This window comes from Protopterus annectens, chromosome 7.part1 (assembly GCF_019279795.1).
Source record: "Protopterus annectens isolate FY-2018-M chromosome 7.part1, PAN1.0, whole genome shotgun sequence".
Taxonomy (NCBI): Eukaryota; Metazoa; Chordata; order Ceratodontiformes; family Protopteridae; genus Protopterus; species Protopterus annectens.
In genome coordinates this window covers 112,323,665-112,345,117 of record NC_056740.1, presented here as the reverse complement: position 1 = coordinate 112,345,117, position 21,453 = coordinate 112,323,665, and the positions used below count along the sequence as shown (strand labels likewise).

At 36.0% G+C, this 21,453-nt stretch overlaps 1 protein-coding gene across 1 annotated transcript in view; it reads left to right on the top strand.

Annotated features, from left to right (window-relative positions):
* Positions 1-21,453, top strand: part of ERC2 (ELKS/RAB6-interacting/CAST family member 2) — a 6,021,505-nt gene that overhangs the window by 3,001,802 nt on the left and 2,998,250 nt on the right. The gene's annotated exons all lie outside the window — the stretch shown is intronic.

Sequence of the window (21,453 nt, the reverse complement as noted above, 5' to 3'; positions counted from 1 at the left end):
CACTGTGGGAACAGAAGTTGTGAGGGAAACGTTTTAACATTGTGCCTTAACAGCACTTGGGGTGGGACTTGATACCAGTGAGAAGTTTAAACATTGTGCTTTAATAGCATTTCATGGCAGAGGAACAGTAGTTACCAGGGATGCTGTTCATATCATGCCTTACAGATCCTTAATATTAAAAAAATAAATAAAAATAAGAAAGACAGGATGAGTCGGGGGGGACACTAGATATCATGGATACTCTATACAGTGTGCCTTCCATCTCATTCAGTGGTTATAATCATGTGCACCCCCACTAGATACCAGGGCAGACTTGAGTCTGTAAAAAAATATATAAAGTGAAGAGGGGGGTTGAACTCTGCACCTGCTGCAAAAGGCACCTGAATAGTTAATCTATTCGAGTAGTTATGTTTGTTTTACATCATAAGAGGTGTGAAGCTCAAATGTCTGGAACAGTCTGATTCTTACAACAGTCCATGACTCATGATGGACTGTGTGAGATGTAAAAAGCTGTGAGGCACACTAGACAACATCGGATAAATTATTTAAACTCTTAAAGTGACTCACTTAAAAAGTTAATAGAGCAACAGGTCTAACATCAATATGCAGTCTACGACATGAACTAGAATGAAACTCGAACATCTGGCTTTGGCAATTGACTGTATGGATATGTGACTTATTAGAGCAGGGAGAAAAAATAGGAAGAGACATCAGACATGTCTCAACTCTTGGATAGGTAAGAGGTGGGTGAGGGTGTAAGTGTGTGTGTGGGGGGTGTGTGGGTGTGTTTGAATGTGTTTATGTGTAGGGGAGAGAATGCGGGGTCCCTATGCTATTGTGATGCATAGGCTGCCAGTGTTAACTACCATAGGAAAGTACTGACTAGCTCTAGCAGTTGTTAATGACAATTCAGCTAATGTGCCTGTTGGTTATAAAATAGTCCACTGGTGAAATAATCCTGTTTTGCCTCAACTTTTAGCATGGGTGTTTGGGCTGTTACCTGGATCTTCTAGAAAATTAGACTCTACCTCCACACATATGCTTTGCTTTCCCAGAGTCTGACCTAGTACTGACATATGAGTAGTAAATAGAAGTTTTAGCCCTTTGTTTCCTATTTCCTTTCCCTCCCTCTCTCTCTATTTTTTTTTTGCAGATGTTTCTCTGCACATTTTGACTTTGACTTTGTGTAAAATTGTCTATTATTTAATTGTGATGTTTGTCATAACATCTGTTAAATCTACTTCATGACAGTGCAAAATTATGAAATTGTGAGAGATGACAGCTTCCATTAGTTCATTTTGTGGTATTCATTATTAGCCAAATGCAGAAAAGATTCCCTTACAATCTTGCATGAACATTAGTAGTGCAAAAGATACAATGATATGGTGACAGTTCAGTTTCTGGGTGTGATAGTTCTTTAATTGAAACAATAAGTCAGAGTTATCTGGGTAGGTTATGCTACTTCAATTATATCCTTCAGCAACATAGTTAACAACAAATTCATTTACTGAAGCATTATTATTACAATACATGCGCATACACACATATGCAGACAGACAGACACACACACACACACACACACACACACACACACACACACACACACACACACACACACAAGCTGGATTTCTCTGTAGATTTTATACACAGGCACACTCACACACACATATTCTTGGCAGTGGCACTATACGCTAGATTGCTCTTTAAATTGGTGTTTAAGCTTAATTGTTCCTTAAAGTATGTGTACACACACAGACATTGATGTTTTAAGCTGAATAGCTGTATAAACTATGTTTCATTACTAGTCCACTAATATTTGGTCTGCTGCAGATTCTGTCAGTGCAGTACAGATGGTATTCATAAAGATGAAGATCAACAAATCTTAAGGCATACCTTTGCATATCTATCTACATTTGGGATAATGACACATCTATTTGTAACTGCCCTTCAGGAAATGGAAATTAACAAGTAAATCTGCGTTGCTCATGATGGCCCTAAAGCTAAAGTAAATTGAAATGTGCATATTCTGATAGATATAACAATGCTAATAACAACTTACAATTGGTAATATGTATCACAAGCAGAAGGAAACTTGGGACATTCACCTTTAGCTTGAATCCTTTATACACAACCTACAGTGGCTTAACAATGCAAGTAAATTTATATTGTTGTACACTGTAACAAGCATTTCTTAAATGGCAGTTCAGGCACATATGTTAATGTTCATAAAAACCTATCTTTTTGTAGCCCCCCCCCCCCCCCAACTAAATACTGACAACAACCTATCTCTGTTTCACTCCTTATATACTTAAAATGAATTCAGTTTATAATATGTATACTCTGAGAGCTGTGACAGTGAAGACTGGATTCATAATTTCCCAGTAAAATAAAATGAGGTAGAAACATTTCAGAGACATAGAAGCAGAACAGAGTTGCACATAACTGCTTTTACCTACATAATTCTTTTACTGTGAGACAACTTCTAAACCCTTAATAGAATTCAGATAAGTCTTTTGTTTTGTCCAAACTAGCAAGTAATTCAGAACTGTGTCTGTCATAAATTCTATGCCATTCAATGGTGTACATCTGTTCATAACCATCATCACCTGTTTTCACTCCTGTAATACCCATAAATCTAAATGAATGTATACTATACCTCAAAGCTGTCTGGATTTTCACAGAATCTCCAGATTTTTATCTCATATTTTTGGTCTGTCTGTGGAGGTCTGAGAAAGCTATGGTGGAGAAAAAGGCGATTCCTCAAAAAATGAGGATAATATATTTTGGAAGTAAAGGCTGTGGAGGTGCAGGCAGTCAAGCTTGCAAATGAAGATGATGTAGAAAAGGAGAAAGCAGTCGAGCTTTCTCAAAATTTTGCTGTCAATAAAGCAGAGTTGATGATGGATTCGGAGGAGATTTTTCAAGAAAATCTCTTCAAAGACAAAGTTTCAGCACAGGAATGTGTTGTTACAACCCTCCAGTCAGGAGGGTTGTTGCATGAGCTACTCTTGGATTTAGTGAACATGAGTGAGCCAGAGAGTGGGAAAGATGTGTCCTGCAGAAATTTAATGAAGAATATACAACAGGAGGAGGAAGAAGAGACAAACGTTCATGAAAGGCAGATCATATGCAGAGACGTTGAAATCAGGAGCAGAAAAAAAGAAGGAAGAAGCAACCTCTGTTAAAAAAAGGAGACCCTTTACCGTACATATTGAAAAAAAAGGAGGACACTGAACTGGCCAAATATAAGGTATGGGATGAAGTCGTTTCACTAGGAATCAAAGCAAGCAAGGTAAGAACCTTTATACATATTAGAAAAGAGACATTTTGTGACATTATATTTGAGACTGGTCAAATAATGGAAAAATTCTTTGAAGAATATGAGAAGAAGAAAAATAATATGTCATGGAATTTATATGTATTTAAAACTTATAGACAGGCAAAGAAAAAAAATTAGTGTACATCAAAAGTGTATGATAATAAAGGTTTACAGACTGGGGTGTGGGATTGTAACATGATTTTGAAAACTGAAACATTAAGTAAAGTGCACTTACCAAGTATTATACCCATTGAAGGAATGAGAGATATGGTAAAATATTGGGGCCAGCCTAAGACATATTTTTTTGTGTGATAAAAATGATCATTTAATCAGTAATTGTGACAGAGTGAGATGCTTTTCGTGTGGAAAAATAGAACATGATAGGTTCATAGGTTCATAGGTTCATACTAGGCTATCTGCCCTAGGGCATTTATAAGCCTAGCCAGAGTGTGTTTGGCTTTTGCCACCCATTTTAAATTAATTTTGCTATGCCCTTTTTTGAGGTTAGTATACTGTGCCTCTGTCTAACAGTGACACAGAAGTGATACCCGGGGTAAACCTACGATCTCCCACCCACTCATCAAGATTCCTTTTGAAGAGAGTCAATGAGGGACTCTGCCTAACGTGGACTGGGATTTTATTCCAGAGTGAAGGGAGCCTCTGGGTTATGAATCTGTCCCTCCAGCATGTCCTGTTTATTTCAGTGCTGAGGTTCAAGTCTCTCAAGCGCGTAGCTCGATGGGATTTGGATTTTCTGAGGTACAGCATGTCCATTAATTCTGGGTTGGACATGGCTTTACACGTCAGGCACAGATCGCCTCTGAGCAGGCGGTATGCCACTGAGTAGAGCTGGAGTTTCTTTAACCAGGCAGCATATGGCATCTGTTTGAGCCCTTTGATCCCCTTGGTGAGGTACTTTTGGGGTCTTTCCAGTTGCTGCAGGTGTTTGATAAGGTACATCCCAAAAGGGGCATTGTACTCAATTATGGGCCTGATGAGGGATGAGTAAAGAGGCACGATGACCTCCCCTGATCTAGATGTGAATCCCTTTGTGATTAGGTGGGCTATATAAAATGTTTTTCTAACCACTTTGGCCACGTGGTTGTCAAATGAGAGATTGCTATCAACTTGGGTCCCCAGGTCCCTAATTACTTCTTCCGTACTTAATGGATTACCACCTATGTGGTAATTTGTGGGCACTTTGTTTTTGCCAAAGAGGATGACTATACACTTTTTGGCGTTTAGCTTGAGGCCATGGCTCTGGCACCAGTTGTCTGTTTCTATGAGGCCCTTTTGGAGGATGCTTGTGTCGACTGGAGAGTCAATTATGGTGCCCAGTTTGCAGTCATCTGCAAACTTGATCAGCCACAGTCCTTCCATGTTGGCCTGTACCTCCGAGAAATATATACCGAACAAGAGAGGTCCCAGGACTGAGCCTTGTGGGACACCACTTGTAACTGGTTTGGAGTCTGACATGGCTCCAGCAATTCTAACCATGTGGGTTCTGTCCTTGAGCCAGTTTGCAACCCATCTAGTGACATAGGGGTTTATATTTAAGCTGGTGAGCTTATCTATAATGCCTGAGTGGGGTATTATATTGAAGGCTTTTGCGAGGTCCAGGTAGGCTGTGTGGACCACCTTCCCCTCGTCAATGGCCTTGGTGACTGTTTCAAAAAAATCAACCAGGTTTAAGAGGCAGGATCTGCCCTTAACAAAGTCAAACTGGGTAGGATCCAGTGTCTGTAGGTCCCCGATATCTTTATTTATGAGGTCCATGATGATCCTTTCCATAGCTTTGCAGACGAAGCTCGTCAGGCTTATGGGGCAATAGTTTCCAGGATCCATTGAGGCACGACCTTTGTGGAGAGGGACCACTGTTGCTGTACGCCACTCTTTGGGTACATATCCTGCAGTAAGGCTGAGATTGAACAGTAGCTTTATGTTTGGGTTTAGCTCTTCTTGGAGTTCATGTAGGACACAGCCAGGGACACCATCTGGTCCCATTGATGCTGTGTTTTTTGCTTTGGAGAGAGCGGCTCTTACCTGAGCATCTGAGATGTCAGGGGGGCAGCACTCTGCTGGGATAGATATTTGCCCTTTTGGTGGGGGGGGGGAGAAGTTTGCACTGAACCTGTCAGCTAGGATGTTGGCAATATCTGTGGGTTCGTTGTATTTTTTGTCATTTTGGACAATGATGCAATGGATTGTTAAGTGAGATGTTACAAATGTAATAAAAAAAGGTAATTTGGGGGGAATGTTAAGAAAAAGGGGAAAATGGAGGCTAATGTTGTAGAACTATTAAAAGACCAAGATCAAAAGGTGAAGTTGAGAAAAAAAAACTGTAGAAATTATGGAAAAACAGATAAAAATTACAGATAAAGAAAAAGTAGTACAAAAAGTGAGTTTGCAGGAAGAAGTTAACACTGGAAGAATGGAAAAAGAAGAATCAGGTTTGAATGATAGTGATGATGTTAAATAGAATATAGTAAAGCAAAAAATAAATTTGATTGACAGAAGAGTGTAGAAGCGGAAAAGGAAGATATTTTAAATCAAAATACAAAAAGTGTTTTGTGACATGGGAGAAGAGAAAATATATAAGGGAAAATAAAGTATAACAATTTAAGTAATGACACAATTGATTGTTTAGGGAAAATGAACATTTCTTCATTAAGGAACAGGAACTATAGGAGTTGAATAAGAAGAAAAATAGAACACTTTTTGTATAAACAATGATATTTTTGCAAGGAAAAAAGAAGAAATTGTAGTATGTTGAAGTAAAATATTCAAGGAAAGTAATGGTGAACTACATAATACAAAGGAGGAGATTATGAATATAGTAAAATAGCATATTATGACATGTAAAGAGCAGAGAATAAAGGAATGGAAGAAATGGAAGGTACTGCATTTTCTGGCAAAGACAAGGATTTAGAAAAAGAAAAAAATATATAAACAGAGGAATTAGAACAAGTGTTAAAAGTAATGAATTTAGATTTGTCAACAGGACCCGAGAGACCAGAATTTAGGATGTATAAAAATGTATAGATTTAAAAGGTTTGTAAATGTATTAAATGAATGGTTAAATAAAGGTTGGAGCTATGCAGGGTTGTTATTAGATTTATATGGGAAAAAAGGAGAGAACCAAGAAATTCAGAATTGGAGACCAATTGTATTAAATAACACAGATTATAAGATTTTTATGAAAATTCTACTAAAAAGGATGGAAGAGAAAGTGGGTATGGGTGTAAATGAGCACATTTTTGGTATAAAAGATAAAAGGGCTCAAGATTTATTATTAATAATTAGGGATTTAGTAGAGGATATAGTACACAGAAGTGTTCAAGCAAAGTAATGCTAGGAGATCTAAGAAAAGCATTAAAATTGATTTATCATTCAGTATTATGAGATATACTTGAATTCTATAATACAAGTCAAAAAATTAAAAATGCGTGTACTTCAGCATTTATGTATCATATAGTGAAGATTATGATAAATGGATGGTTAAGTCAAAATATACATTTAGAGAAGGGTATTGGACAATGTTGTCCACTGAGTGGTATATTATTTGTATTAGTAATTAATGTAAAATCTATTTATATGGGTCTATGTTAAATCGGGTCTATATTATATCATCGAACGCTTAAAAAAGCAAACGCTGATTGATCGACCTAATTTAAGCGAAAGCTTACGATCTTGAACTGTCAGATCAGCGACTTTTTTCCCAGGGAAAAAAATCGCTGATCCAAAACACATACACACAACACAAGCACACCAAACAAACAGAAATCCACACACATACACCTAAAATCTGATACCTAACCCTACACTAAACTATAAACACACCACTAACTACCCACTTACCTTAACCCAAACCCTAACCCTAAGGTCCGTCCCTATCGCACACTCACCTCACCCGCTCCCTAACCCTAACTCACTTAAATCCACCCTAACCCTCATGTCCACTCAATCGCACACACACCTAACCTGAGCCCTAACCCTAACTCACCTAAATCACCCTAACACTCACATCCACACAATCGCACACTTACCTGAATCTGACCGGTAACGTTCCACCATAACACTGAAAATACTGAAGCAACAGAAACGGACAACCGAATTCTTTCCCTAGGAAAAAATTTGAGTTTCTGCTGCTTCGATATTTTGCAGTTTCGTGAAAATAAGTTCGATCAATTAACGTTCGCTTTTTTAAGCGTTCGAGGATATAATATAGACCCATTAAATCAGCGAATGCTTAAAAATGCTAACGCTGATTTATCGACCCCATGAAAGCTTATAATCTCGAACACTCGGAACAGTGATTTTTTCAGGGAAAAAAATCACTATTTCACAATAAATAAAAACTTCAAAACATTCCATAAAGTGGGGGGCTTTTCCCCTCACACCCCCCAACTTAAATATACTAACTCTGAGATCACACTACAATGGCGAAAGCAGCAAAGTAATGGAGGTGGCCAAGAGATTTCTTTTCCAGGGAAAGAAATCACTTATACAATGTTTCACTATTTTGCTGTCTCATGCTTTCAAATTTGATTAAGACGCATTAGAAGGATTGCATCTTCAATTATATATTAGGAACCCATTCATATGAATAGAGAGATGGGTGAATTTTGTGTTATATTTCAAATGAAGGGATAGCAATGCCTATTTTGTTAAGTTATGCAGACGAGATTATTATTATTATTATTATTATTATTATTATTATTATTATTATTATTATTATTATTATCATAGCAAAAGATGGGGCAGGCATGAAAGCAGTGATAAAACAAATGCAAGAGATTATTCAAGTAATAGGTTTTGTATTAAACATTGACAAAAGCCAAAGTTTAGGATTTTAGGGGAGGATTGGTGGAATTAAATTTAATATGACTGAAATCAAAATTTATGGAATTAATTTAACAAAATGGAAGTATAAAACAGAGGAAATGAAACCCACATATGTGTTTTGGAAATCCTTTAGCTTTTCATTCAATAAAAATGTTAATTTAATTAATTCCATACTGTTAGCTAAAATTACTTATTTAGCAAGTCTTTTCAGTGTTCCTTTGAAGTTAGAGAAAAAAATATATAAAATAATATTTTCTATAGTATATTTCCTTTCATTTGGGGATCAAGCTTGTATCTGGTTAAAAGAGGGGTCCTATATGTGAGAAGAGATAAAGGAGGATTGGGGCTAATAAATCCTACAGTCTGTATGGAGTGTTGAAATGTTTAAAGGAGAATGAGGCTTCTTTAGTAATAAAAGTATTAAGTTTGAAGTATAAATCAGAATGTTTTTTCTTTTTAGATCAGAAAAGGAGAGTTTATTGTGGCAGAGAAGTGGGGAATTATCAAGATAAGATTATCTTGTGGAAAATAAATGTGAAAGAAAGTAAAAACAAACGGAAAGAAATTAATGGTATAATAAAATTATGGAAAAGTATTATAAGATATATCAATGGAAGGATTTAAATATAGAAAAAAATAATGCTATCATGGTAAGAAGTGTAAGATATAAGGGAATTATAGATTGTCAAGACTTTATATGGAGGTTGACTGTACAAAATCAGCAAATGCAAATATGCCTTACAGAAGAAGGAAAGATAAAGTCTGTTTGCTTTGTGATGAATTTGAAACCTATGAACATGTTTTTCTAGAAAGTAAAAGTGTTAAAATATTATTTATGGAAAAAGATTTTAGATATGAATTACATGGAATGATTTAAAGATGTGAATAATTTAAATATGGAAATGATTGAATTTGGCTATTATATAAATAAAAGTAAAAAAGAGGTTGAAAAAGTTACTATGGCTAATTTGGAATCAGAGAGTGAAGGAAATCATGTTTAATATAATATTGAATTTGGTGATAATATTAAAAGAATAAGGTTTTGGTTGAGGAAATTGGAGTGGTGGTCAAAAAATTAATATCTTATTGTTGCATGTTTATGCTGAAGGCTAAATAAAAGGAAGATGTGATGCATGGTTTGCAAATATTATATATAGTGTAAATAATAAAAATATATATGTATAATGTAAGTAAGCAGGAGTGCAAATTTTGATTGTTTTAATAAAGAGCCCCTACTGATTACCAGACTCATGGTTCATACAGCCGAACAGTCAAAAAGTGTGAATGTGCATACATTTCATTTCTGGTGCAGTGGCAGCTAGGAGGATGATGTAAACTGGAGGAGAGTGAATCCAGAACTGAGGCGAATGCCTGTTCAAAGAAGTGCATAGAGAAGCAAACAGAGAGCATTATACTTGATTTGTTGTTTCAAACAGAGTTGTTTGATTCAGTGAAAGTGAAGGAGCAACAATGAGAAGAAATTGTAGTTACAACCCTCCAGTCGGGTGGGTTGTGGGATGATGTATTGCAGAGTTATTGAATGAGATGGAACCAGAGATCAGAAACAACTTGTCATGGAGAGAAGTGACAGAGCAGATTTCAGACAAGGAGGAGAGAGAAATTGAGATTTGCAGATATAGTGAAGAAAAGAAAAATAGTCAAAAAAAGGGAAATTAAGAAAAATCAAGATATTAGAAAAGCAGAAATTTGTTGTGCGTAAACAGAGTCAAAAGAAAAAAAAACACTGGACAGGTATGAATTATGGGACAGGGTTATTGTACCTCTGGGTACAAAAGGTCAAGAGGTAAGAGCATTTATTTTGATTAAGAATGCGGCTTATTGTGACTTTTTTTTTAAATATCTATGAGATGTTTTTGGTAAGGTTTGGAAAGAAAAAAGTGTTCCCTTGAAATAAACATATTGCTACGACTTTTTATCATGAGTGTCAAAAAAGTGAAAATTCAGTTTGGTACAGAGACTGATAAAGAAACTGTTAAAGGACATGTTTTAAAGAATTTTTGTTCAGAAGTAAAACAATATTCTAAAAGTTTTAGACAACAAGGGTTTATGGACTGGGGCTTGGGACTGTAATGTAATTTTGAAAATAGAAAATGATAAATTTATTCACATTCCCAGCAAGATAAATATATAGGGGAACACAGCTGTTAATAGGTTCATAGGTAGGTACTAGGCTATCGGCCCAAAGGCCTAAGTAAGCCTAGCCAACAAGGTTCCATGGCTTACTCGACCCAAGAAAGTTATTTTCCTGTGCCCCTGTCGAGCAGAGCCACCAAAGTGATCCCCGGGATATATTTCATATTTCCCGTCCCCTTATCAAGATTTTTCTTGAAGAGTGCTAATGAGGAACTTTGCTTGACATAGATGGGTGGCTTGTTCCAGAGTATGGGAAGTCTCTGGGACAGGAATCTATCCCTCCATCATGTCCTGTTTATTGTGGTGACAAGGTTTATGTCCCTAGAGCATGTAGCTCGGAGGCATTGGGATTTCTTTAGGTGTAGCATGTCCAACAGCTCTGGGTTTGACATAACTTTATATGTTAGGCAGAGATCACCTCGGAGTAGGTGATAGGCTATGGAGTAAAGCTGGAGTTTTTTGAGATGGTTAGTGTAGGGCATCTGTTTGAGGCCAGTAATCCTCTTTGTGAGGTACTTCTGTGGCTTTTCCAGCTGCTGCAGATGTCTTGTGAGGTACATTCCAAAAGGGGCATTGTACTCTATAGTGGGTCTAATGAGTGTCGAGTAGAGGGGAACAATGACCTCTTTTTTCCTAGATGAGAACCCTTTGGTGATGAGATGTGCCACTTAGAAGGATTTTCTGACCACTGTGGTGATGCGTTTATCAAAGGAGAGACTACTGTCCACCTGTGTCCGAAAGTCTCTTATCACACATTCAGCGTTAAGTAGACTGCCGCCTATGTGGTAGTTCATGGGTACAGAGTTTTTACTAAGGGGAATGGCAATGCACTTTTTGGCATTGAGCTTGAGGCCATGGCTCTGACACCAGGCATCTGTCTCAATGAGGCCCTTCTGTAGAATGTCCACATCATTTGGGGCCTCAACTATGGTTCCTAGTTTGCTGTCATCTGCAAACATAGTTAGCCAAAGACCTTCGGTGTTAGCCTGTACCTCAGGCAAGTAGATACCAAACAGGAGAGTCCCAGGATTGAACCCAGTGGTACTCCACTTGTCTTTGGTTTGAAGTCAGATTTGGAGTCTGCAACTTTTACAGTGTGGGTTCTGTCAGTGAGCCAATTGGCAACCCATCTTATGACAGGGATTTATACCAAGTTTGGTGAGTTTAGCTATAATTCCAGAATGGGGGATGGTGTCAAAAGTCTTGCTGAGGTCAAGATAGGCTGTGTGAACCACCTTACCCTTGTCTACAGCTTTGGTGACTGCCTCAAAGAAGTCGATCAGGTTCAGGAGGCATGATCTGCCTTTCACAAACCCGAACTGGGTGGGGTCCAGAGTTTGGAGATTACCAAAGTCTTTGTTTATGAGTTCTATGATGATACGTTCCATGGCCTTACAGACCAGGCTCATCAGGATAATAGGGTGATAGTTCCCAGGATCAGTGGTGGCTCCCCCTTTGTGGAGTGGGATGACTGTTGCTGTGCACCATTCAGTGGGCACAAAGCCTGATGTGAGACTATGATTGAACATCGTGCTTAGGTGGGGAGCCAGTTCATTCTGAAGTTCATGTAAAACACAGCCTGGGGTGTTGTTCAGTCCCATAGATGCTGTGTTTTTGGCTTTAGAGAGTGCAGCTTTTTCCTGTGTAGTTGTGATTAGAGGGACTCTATATTCTTCCTGTATAGATATGGGCCCTTTAGGGAGTAATAGGGGATAAACTTAGCACTAATCCTATCTGCCAGGATGTTGGCAATATCAGTTGGTTCTGTAATTTTCATGCCATTGTGCTGTAACTCAGAGCAGATCTGAGTATTGCCATTGAAATTCTTGACATAGCTATAGAATGCTTTGTCGTTGTCCCTAGAATCAGTGGCAATTTTGTTTTCATAGCTAGCTTTAGAGGATCTTATAAGGAATCTCAGCTTCTTACTGAAGCTGACCAGGGGGCTCCTCCACTCATGGGATTTTGTCTCTTGTGCAACAGTTTTTTCCTTCTGTTGTAGAGTTTGTTTATGGCTGGGGACCACCAGATTGGCTTCCTTTTTTTGGAGGATAGCGTCTTGGTTCTGTTTGGGAAAGCATTATCCATGCACTTGTGTAAGTGCTTATAGAGTGCATCTGTGTAGGATTCAGCAGTCTTAACTGTATTGTCCATCTCCATGTGTATCATGAAGTTCGCCACTTCTGTCTTAAGAAGCATGAAGATGGCTTTTGAGATTTTTGTAGTGATTTCCTTAATGTGGGGTGGGGGTAGGATGTGAATATCTAGGGTGACTAGCTTATGGTCAGATCTGACCAACGAGGAGTTGAGTTCAGGTGTGGAACACCAGTCTCTCATGTTGGTAATGACTAGGTCTAGGATATTGTTGTCTCTGGTGGGGGTGTGGATAAGCTGAATCAGGGCATTGGAATTTATGAATTCCAGACAGTGTTAAGCAAAGGGGTTGGTACATGAGTAGTTTTCCCAGTTAATGGTGGGGTAGTTGAAATCGCCAATTATTAGGGTGTTTGATTGAACCCTAATATCTTCCAGTATATCAAGAAAAAAGGAGTGGCAATCCTGGGGCATGGTGTGGGATCTGTAGCAAGCTACAATTTGGATTGCAGTTTTGCCCAAGAGTTAGTTGCACTTGGATAACCTCGGATGCATTATGCTGAGCAACTAGCCTGAAGGTGTGGATATTCTTAATGAATATGGACACATCTCCACCTTTGGTGTTCCAGTCCAGGTTAGGTGACCAAAAAGTGTGATATGAGTTGTAGCCTGGTAATGCAGGGGTGTTCTCTGGAGCTTTTAACCAGGTCTCAGTCACTGCACAGATATCAATGTTCTCTATTTTAAGGAGTGCCTCGAGGGAGTGCATTTTGAGGTTTAGACTTCTAGCATTGAGTAGTATTACCCTCAGTTTTTGCTTGCCTGTTCCTGTTATGGTGGTGAATTTGTCATTTGAACCTTACCTAAAAAAGGCACTAAAGGAGCAGCAAGAGCCTTAGTCAGTATCCGGAATCCCAGGGGTGACAGCTGCAGGCCATCTCTGGCAAAGCATCGTGGTCTTTCAACCATGTCATCCAGGCAGACAGATACTGGATCCCCTTAGAATGACAACAGAAGCTTAGCCAATTGTTGAAGTCAATCATTTTGTCCTTGTACTGCGGTATCAGTCTGGGCGATGGCAGGATGCTACTCAGGGCTAGGGTCATACCTGCCTGGGCTACAAGATCTGAGAGCTCTTCCATGTCTCTTTTCATGTAGTACAGGGAGGTATATCTCAGGTCATTCACACCAACATGGACAATGACAGTGTCGTATTTGTACTTGTTGTGGAGTGACCTGAGTGTGTGGGTTATGTGGTGGATCCTGGCACCTGACAGGCAGCTGACAGTAACCTTCATCTTGTTTAGCCTGGTAAGTGGGACATCAGTGTGCCTGACTATAGAGTCACCTATGACTAGTGTGTTGGGTACGCTGTTTTGCCTTATGGGCTGTGGTTGAGTGGCACACTGAGTCTGTGGGGAATGTGTCATTTGGTTTGTGTTGGGGGGTGGAGGTTGCTTGCGTTTCTGCTTTGGAGGTCTCTGTTGCTTGAGCAGATTATTATTGAGGGCCTCCATGAACGTTTTTGTGTTTCTATGTGTGGATTTTGTTGGTGTAGCTTTAGCGGGACTATGGGATAAGTGTAGTATGGTGCAAGTTTTTACCTTCTCTTCTTAACTTTCAAGTTCAGTCTTGGTTGGAGAGAGCTTTGCCTCCAGTTTGGGTAGATAAGTGCATATCTCACTGGATCTAGTGTTTTGATATTGGAGGCAACCAAAAACACGTTTTTTTTTGTGGAAAATAGAGCCATTTAATTGTTAACTGTGACTAAAAAAAAGTGTTATATATGTGGGGATTATGGTCATGATGCTAGAAAATGTGAAAGGAATAAGTCTATACAAGCAGAATATTTAAGGAAAGAAAGTGAAAAGGAGCAAAAATAGATGAGAATAACAAAAAAGAAAATAGGAAATCAGTTACAAGAAAATAACCACAGTGAATATGTAGCAACAGTTTCTGAGGAAATACAATATTTACAAACAAAAGAAACAAAAGATGGTAAAGCAGAATTGGAATTAATGTGAAGATAGAGATATTGATTGCAAAGTAATTAAGAAGAAGAATTCTATTGGGAATAGGGTGAAGGATAGGAAAAGGAAGATACAGGATCTAGGTATAAAAAGTAAAAAAAAATACAGGGAATGGATAGAATCATAAATAATTACATTTAGATTAAGAAGAAGAGAAGCAAATAATCTTAGATATTTTCAATTACTATAAATAGCATTAAAAGTTGGCTAGAAGAATAGGGGTTCTGGAATTTGTAATAAATGTAAGATAGATATTATAATAGAAAATTTAAAAGCTTAACAAAAGATGAAAGATTACAAACAGAGAATTTTTGCCAGGGGTGTAATTTGGAATTTGGAAGAAGAAACTTGCTCAGGGAGTACTGTATTATGTAATATAGGACTTTCTATATTCGATTATACCATAGTAGCATTAGAAAGACTAACTGTTGTAGATGTTTAGATGAGGGAATAAAGTATATAGAATTATAGCAATATATATATATATATATATATATATATATATATATATATATATATATATATATATATATATATATATATACACATGTATCTTAAAAAGAAAGAGAAGAGTTATTCAAAAAGATGTTTGATTACATAATAGTTAATATGGACATTATATCTGCAGGAGACTTTAATTATGATTTGAGAGATAATAAAGAAGTAACAGAGCTGATTAAAATATTGAAAGAGATTATGAGTTGTAGTAATTTAATATTAGGGAATTTATATAGTTATATGCATAGGAGAGGAAATAATAAACCAGGCATTGCCTGTTTTGTGGTTTTGAAAAATATAAAAATTATTATAGAGGAAGCAGTGCAGACAGGATTTTCAGATCACATGGCTATATGGATAGAAACTGAGGAAAATAAAAAAGCATATTAAAGTTGGAAAAAGAATTAAAATAATTAATAAAATTAATTAGAATGAAAATGGTAATAGAAACATACTACACTTATGGAAATAATATTTATCTATAAGGGATTGTTGTACTAACTTGACAGAATGGTGCTTGATATTTAAAACATATATAAATAAGAATATTTATAATGAGAAAATGTATTAAGACAAAAAGAAAAAACAGAAGTATAAGAAATTACAAAATAAAACATTAGAGAATTTGGAAAGAAATGAAAATGTTTATTATATGAAAGAGGCAGAGAGATATAAAAGTAATCAAGAGAAAATAATGAGATTATTGTATAAGCAAAGATATTTTTGCAAGATAAAAAAGAAGTTTCTCCTTATTTGACTAAAAAAAATTAAAGAAGAAAGTGGTATAATGAGAGAGATGAGAGATGAGAAAGGGATAGTGGTGGTGAAGTGAAAAAATGAAATTATGGAAATTATAGTGAAGTTTGTTAAAATGACTGTGAGTAAACAAGAGTTAAATAGACTAAATGATTGAAATGTTAAACAATTTACTGAAAACATAAATAGAGAATTAGATGAACATATTACTGCAATAGAATTTGACTTGATAATGAAAGTTAATACTGGCTTTACAGCAGGATAAGGTAGAATGGGATATTTAATGTATAACAATTTGGAATTATGGCAAAAAGAATTATTTATATTTGTATTAAATAAGTGGTTAAAAGATGGTGTTTGTTATACTGAAGGATATAATGGTATAATGAAATTTATATGAAAAAAATAGAGAAAATAGGGAAATAAGGAATTGGAGACCAGTTGCATTGAATAATACAGATTATAAGATATTTATGAAAATATTACAAACAAGATTAGAAAATAAGACAAAGTTTTAGAAGATAGTATATATGGTATTAAATGAAGATGATGTCCAGAAATATTAATGATTTTTTATGGAAGTAGTAGATGATATAAAGAACAAAAGGAGACAAAAAATATTAATAGGTGATATAAGTAAAGCTTTTGATACAATAGACCATGATGCATTATGGAAGATTTTGGAAGGTTACAATGTAAGTAAATAGTTACATAACCTAATTTAGTCAGCATATAAGAATAGTGAATAAACTTTTGATAAATGGTTAGTTAAGTAAAGAAATAGAAATGAATAGGGGATTAAAACAATGTTGTTCAATGAGTAGTATTTTATTTGTGATGGTTATGAATTGTATAATAAAAAAAATGAAGATATGAGGGAGGAAAGGTATATACAAAGTAAAGGTATTGTATATCCAGTTATGTCATATGCAGATACTATGATCCTTTTAACTAAAGATAGTAAAATAATGGAACAAGTAATTCTTAGGAGATGTGATTATTCCCAGAATATTGAATGTCATTGAATAGTAGGAAAAGTAATGGATGTGGTTTAGAGGAAGTTGTTGTGTCTTTCGGCTTTTCCCAGTTCGGGGTCGACACAGCGGATCTCCGGTCCACTAATGATTGATAGTTGATTTTTACGTGCCGAGTTACCAGCCCTGATGCACAACCTTCAACAAAGGTACACCCATTCACGCATGTCTCACCGCAGAAGACGCTCTAGCTGAGAATCGAACCGGACAGCGTCTTACTGTGAGAGAATTCAGTTTGGTATAGAGGAAATTTCTGTTTTGGGAATAGCATTCAGATCTATAAAGGCAGTTAAGGAACAATGGACACAGTCTTTACAGGAATTAAGAGAGTTCAGTATTATACAGTGTAAATATACATTATCCTATAGAAAGAAAATACATTTAATAAATTCTATATGGATGGGGAAAATAGCATGCATGGCAAGTATCTATTTACATATATATATATATATATATATATGTATATATATATATATATATATATATATATATATATTTATGTAAATGTGTGTATGTATATATATATATATATATATATATATATGTATATATATATATATATATATGTATATATATGTATATATATATATATATATATATATGTATATATAGGGTAATCGAATACTTACTAAAGCTCGACACTAAAACAATGAAAGTTGTAAACATTGAATGGCCTCTTCCACAAATTCTTTTGTAGGGAAAGAATTCGCTTGGCCAAAGAAAATAAATTTCAAACCCTAATCAACTGGGTGGCTTTGCCCCCCCACACCCCACCATGTGGGGGGCTGCGCCACCCCCCCCAACTAAATATACCAACTCTGAGTTCACTCTACAGTGGAGAAAAGGGCAGATTCCTGATAATGGGCAAGTGAATTATTTCCTTTTTGCTGTTGACCCTCTCTCTCTCTCTCTCTATATATATATATATATATATATATATATATATATATATATATATATATATATATATATATATATATAAATATATATATATATATATATATACTGCACACACCCCAACTAAATATACCAACTCTGAGATTGCTCTACAGTGGAGAAAAGGGCAGATTTCTGATAATATAAATATATATATATATATATATATATATATATATATATATATATATATATATTGCCAACAGACATAGAAAAACAATTGTTGAATTAATATTTAGATTTAGTTGGGGTTCTAGGTTAAATACAGTTAAAATAGGAGTGTTATATATGGATAGGGAAGATGGAGAATTAGGTTAATTTCAATATATAGTTTATGGTGCATCTTTAAATGTATATAGAGTATTAAAATAGATAAATGGAAATAGAATTACTTGATAACAAAACTGCTTAAGACAAAATATAATAGAGAATGGAATTTAATAAGATTGAATAAGACAGAAAGGGAATGGAGAAATGAAGAAATGCAAAGTTATAATAAAAAAAATGAAATTGTGGAAATTAAATATAAAAAAATATGAAAATAATAGGAGATTATGCTATAAAAATATAATGAAAGTAAAATATTATGTTAATCCAGGGATGCATTTGTCAGTAGAAAGAATTACCGCCATTATGCAAAGAAATGGATGGTGCATAAAATGAGGAATGTCAAGATTTTTTTATGGAGATTACTAATTAATAGATTGCTGTTAAAAGGAAATATGCCTTATAAAAATAGATGAATGAAAGAGTATGCCTTTTTGTAATGAATTAGAGACTACTGATCATGACTTTTGACGTAAAAATATTCAAAAATTATGGAAAAAGTTAATGGAAAAGAAAATTTTGAACATGTTTCAAGAATATAAACAAGTTTATATGGATATGATTGAATGTAGATTTTATGAAGGTTTAGATAAGGAGTATGTTAAAAGATTAGATAAAAATGTTTTGTATTATTTGTGTTATTTGGAATGAAAGATCAAATGAGATTATATATAATGGTAATTGTTTTATTCCCAATATATTAAGAAAAAATTAAGTGGTGGTTACAGAAAGAGGAGTGGGGATTTATAAATATGTAATATGAGAATTTTGAGGGAATGTATATATAACTTTTCTGTAAATATATTAATGAATTAATTTGTATATTTGTAAATACGTGTAATTATTTGTACATAATAAAGGATCCCTACTCTTTGGAGCTGTTAGATGGTGCCAGAAGACTCAAACAGCAGCAAGTAAGAGAACTAAAGGAAGCGGCAGCATCATGGAGGAGGACAGAAAAGCTGTGGAGAGTTTGGAGGTAGAAAATGAGTATTGGATAGCGCAGTGATGCAGCGGTAGCATTGTCACCTCACAGCAAGAGGTTCTCCAGTTCGATTCTCAGCTGGGGTGCCTTCTGTGTGGAGTCTGCATGTCCTCCCTGCGTTCGTGTGAGTTTCCTCCAGGTACACTGGTTTCCTCCCACATCACAAAGACATGCTTCTGGAGCATTTCTTCCTGGTCCTCCACTGAAAATTGTCTTCATTTCAAGTCGGACTTTCCCGGTTAACAAATGTTAAATAAATAAAAATAAAATTAAAAAAATGAAGAAAAATGTGCTCAATACAGAGCATCAGAATGCAGATAAAGATTCCTGTGTGGTAGATGATACAAATGAGAAGTGTTTCGCTGTCTTGATGGAGAATGAAGTAAGCAAATCTGTTGAAATGGTACAGATAACAATAATTGGCATCAGGAGGACTTGCAGATGGTGTTCTGTTAAAAATAACCAAGAAGGATGATCCAGATAACAGTTCTGCTGTTTCATGGGGTGAGGTGACAGGTAACTTTTTTGGAAGTACTGAGGATGGTAATGCAGTAAAGGAAGCAGGTGATGTGGTAGCAGACAATGCAGCAGTTAAAACATATGTAGAAGTAAGAGAAAGTAATTGAGAAGGTGTCTGGTTTTTGTAGCAGCAGATAATGCAATAACTGAAACATATGCAACAGTGAAAGTGGGCAAAAAATGAGAACAGCAACAACTGTTTTTAATAAGAAGATAAGACCAAATGAGAGAATAAGAAGAAAACATGATGTTATAATAGATATTGTGTATGGGACAATATGGTAACTGTTCCGCGTTTTAAAGCTTAAGCAATTCAGTCTTTTATACATATTGGGACAGAAACTTTTTGTGACTTAACATTTGAAACTGATAGACTGATGAAATTTCTGGAATGTGTTAGCAAAAAGAAGGACATCTATCTGTGGAACAATTATTTGTTTTCTGGTAGTAGCTTAGGTGTTAAAAATGTTACTTTGAAGTTTATAATTGATGAAGTTGAAGGAAACAACGTTAAAAATGTAATCAGGGTCTGTGTGCAGCAGCAGTTAGCAGTGCCCTGTATAGCAGCAAATGCCTAGACAGTAACATTTGCCTATAAAGTTAGGGTTAGCCTTGAAACCTGTTAAACAGTGTGGTATTATGCAGAATAAGCTTAAAGAAGCTAGCTTGTGCATCCAATAGGACTACCATATCCTAGCATTATAGAACATTTTTCCCTAGCCGTTAACCCTAGAAATTAGTTTTCATATCAGGTAGCACTACCATATCCTAGCAATGTATGTACCATCTTGCCCTTAACCCATAAATTACCCTAGGAAACCCCTGTTAAAGCTAAATCCTTAATCCTAAACAACCCACCCTATTACAAGACGAGACACATAGGTATGCAATGTCTGTGTGGCCAGCTTGGTAGATTTGGTCATCCTAAGGCAATGTAGCAATCATCTCATGTTTTCAGGCAAACAGTTAATCCATTAAAGAAGACAGCACAGCATGTGAGATGTAAATACACATCTTTTTTGGAGCCAAAAATCTTTCATACAAATGAGGTTGTCTGGAATATCCACACTATGTCTCTTACATGGATCAATATTAGAACATCGAATGTTTAATGGTTCGAATCACTAAAGGTCAACCTTTAATGATCGAACCATTAAAATTTCGAATGTTCAGAAAAAATAAATTAAAAAAAAAAAGAAACTCTAAAGGGTGTAGGCAAGGGGACAATCCCCCCTGCACCCCCCCCCCGAGACCGCACTACATTGAAATAAATGGAAATCTCTCCTTACGAGGATTTCTGTTTACCCGTTTGACGTTCTGCACTTTCGCTATTCTCGTGTCGACAATGTCAGATTCCACATTGTCGGCTTTTGAGAACATAATAGGTAACCCTCTTAAACACACTGGTCACCAAACACACAGATTGTCTTATGCTGAGGTGCAGAAAAGAAAACTTCCCAAATCCCTAAGATATCCAAGATCTGCAAAGCCACCTAATGACAACACTGCTCCTCAGAAAAGCAGACTCCAAAAGCAACACCAAACATCTCATGTAAGCCTACTCTCAGAGGTATTCAAGAACAGAGCCCATAAGGCAATCATGTACTTTACATAATACTCTTTTCATTGGAGACTCCATTCTGCAATACACAGATGCCCCACTCACCAGGTTAGACAAGGAGAAGATAATAGTAAATTGTCTATCTGGAGCCAGGATCCATGATATCATACACGCACTCAGGCTACTGCACCCCAGATACCAATATGATTCTATCATAGCCCATGTGGGTGTAAATAACCTGACTCTACTATATGAAATGAATCATAATGGATCTCTCTGAAAATGTGTCACAGATAGGTATGAGATGTGCATTGAGCAGCATTCTACCTTCACCAAGGATGATGCCACAGTATGAATGAAAAATGATTGATTTTAATAATTGGCTTAGTTTCTGG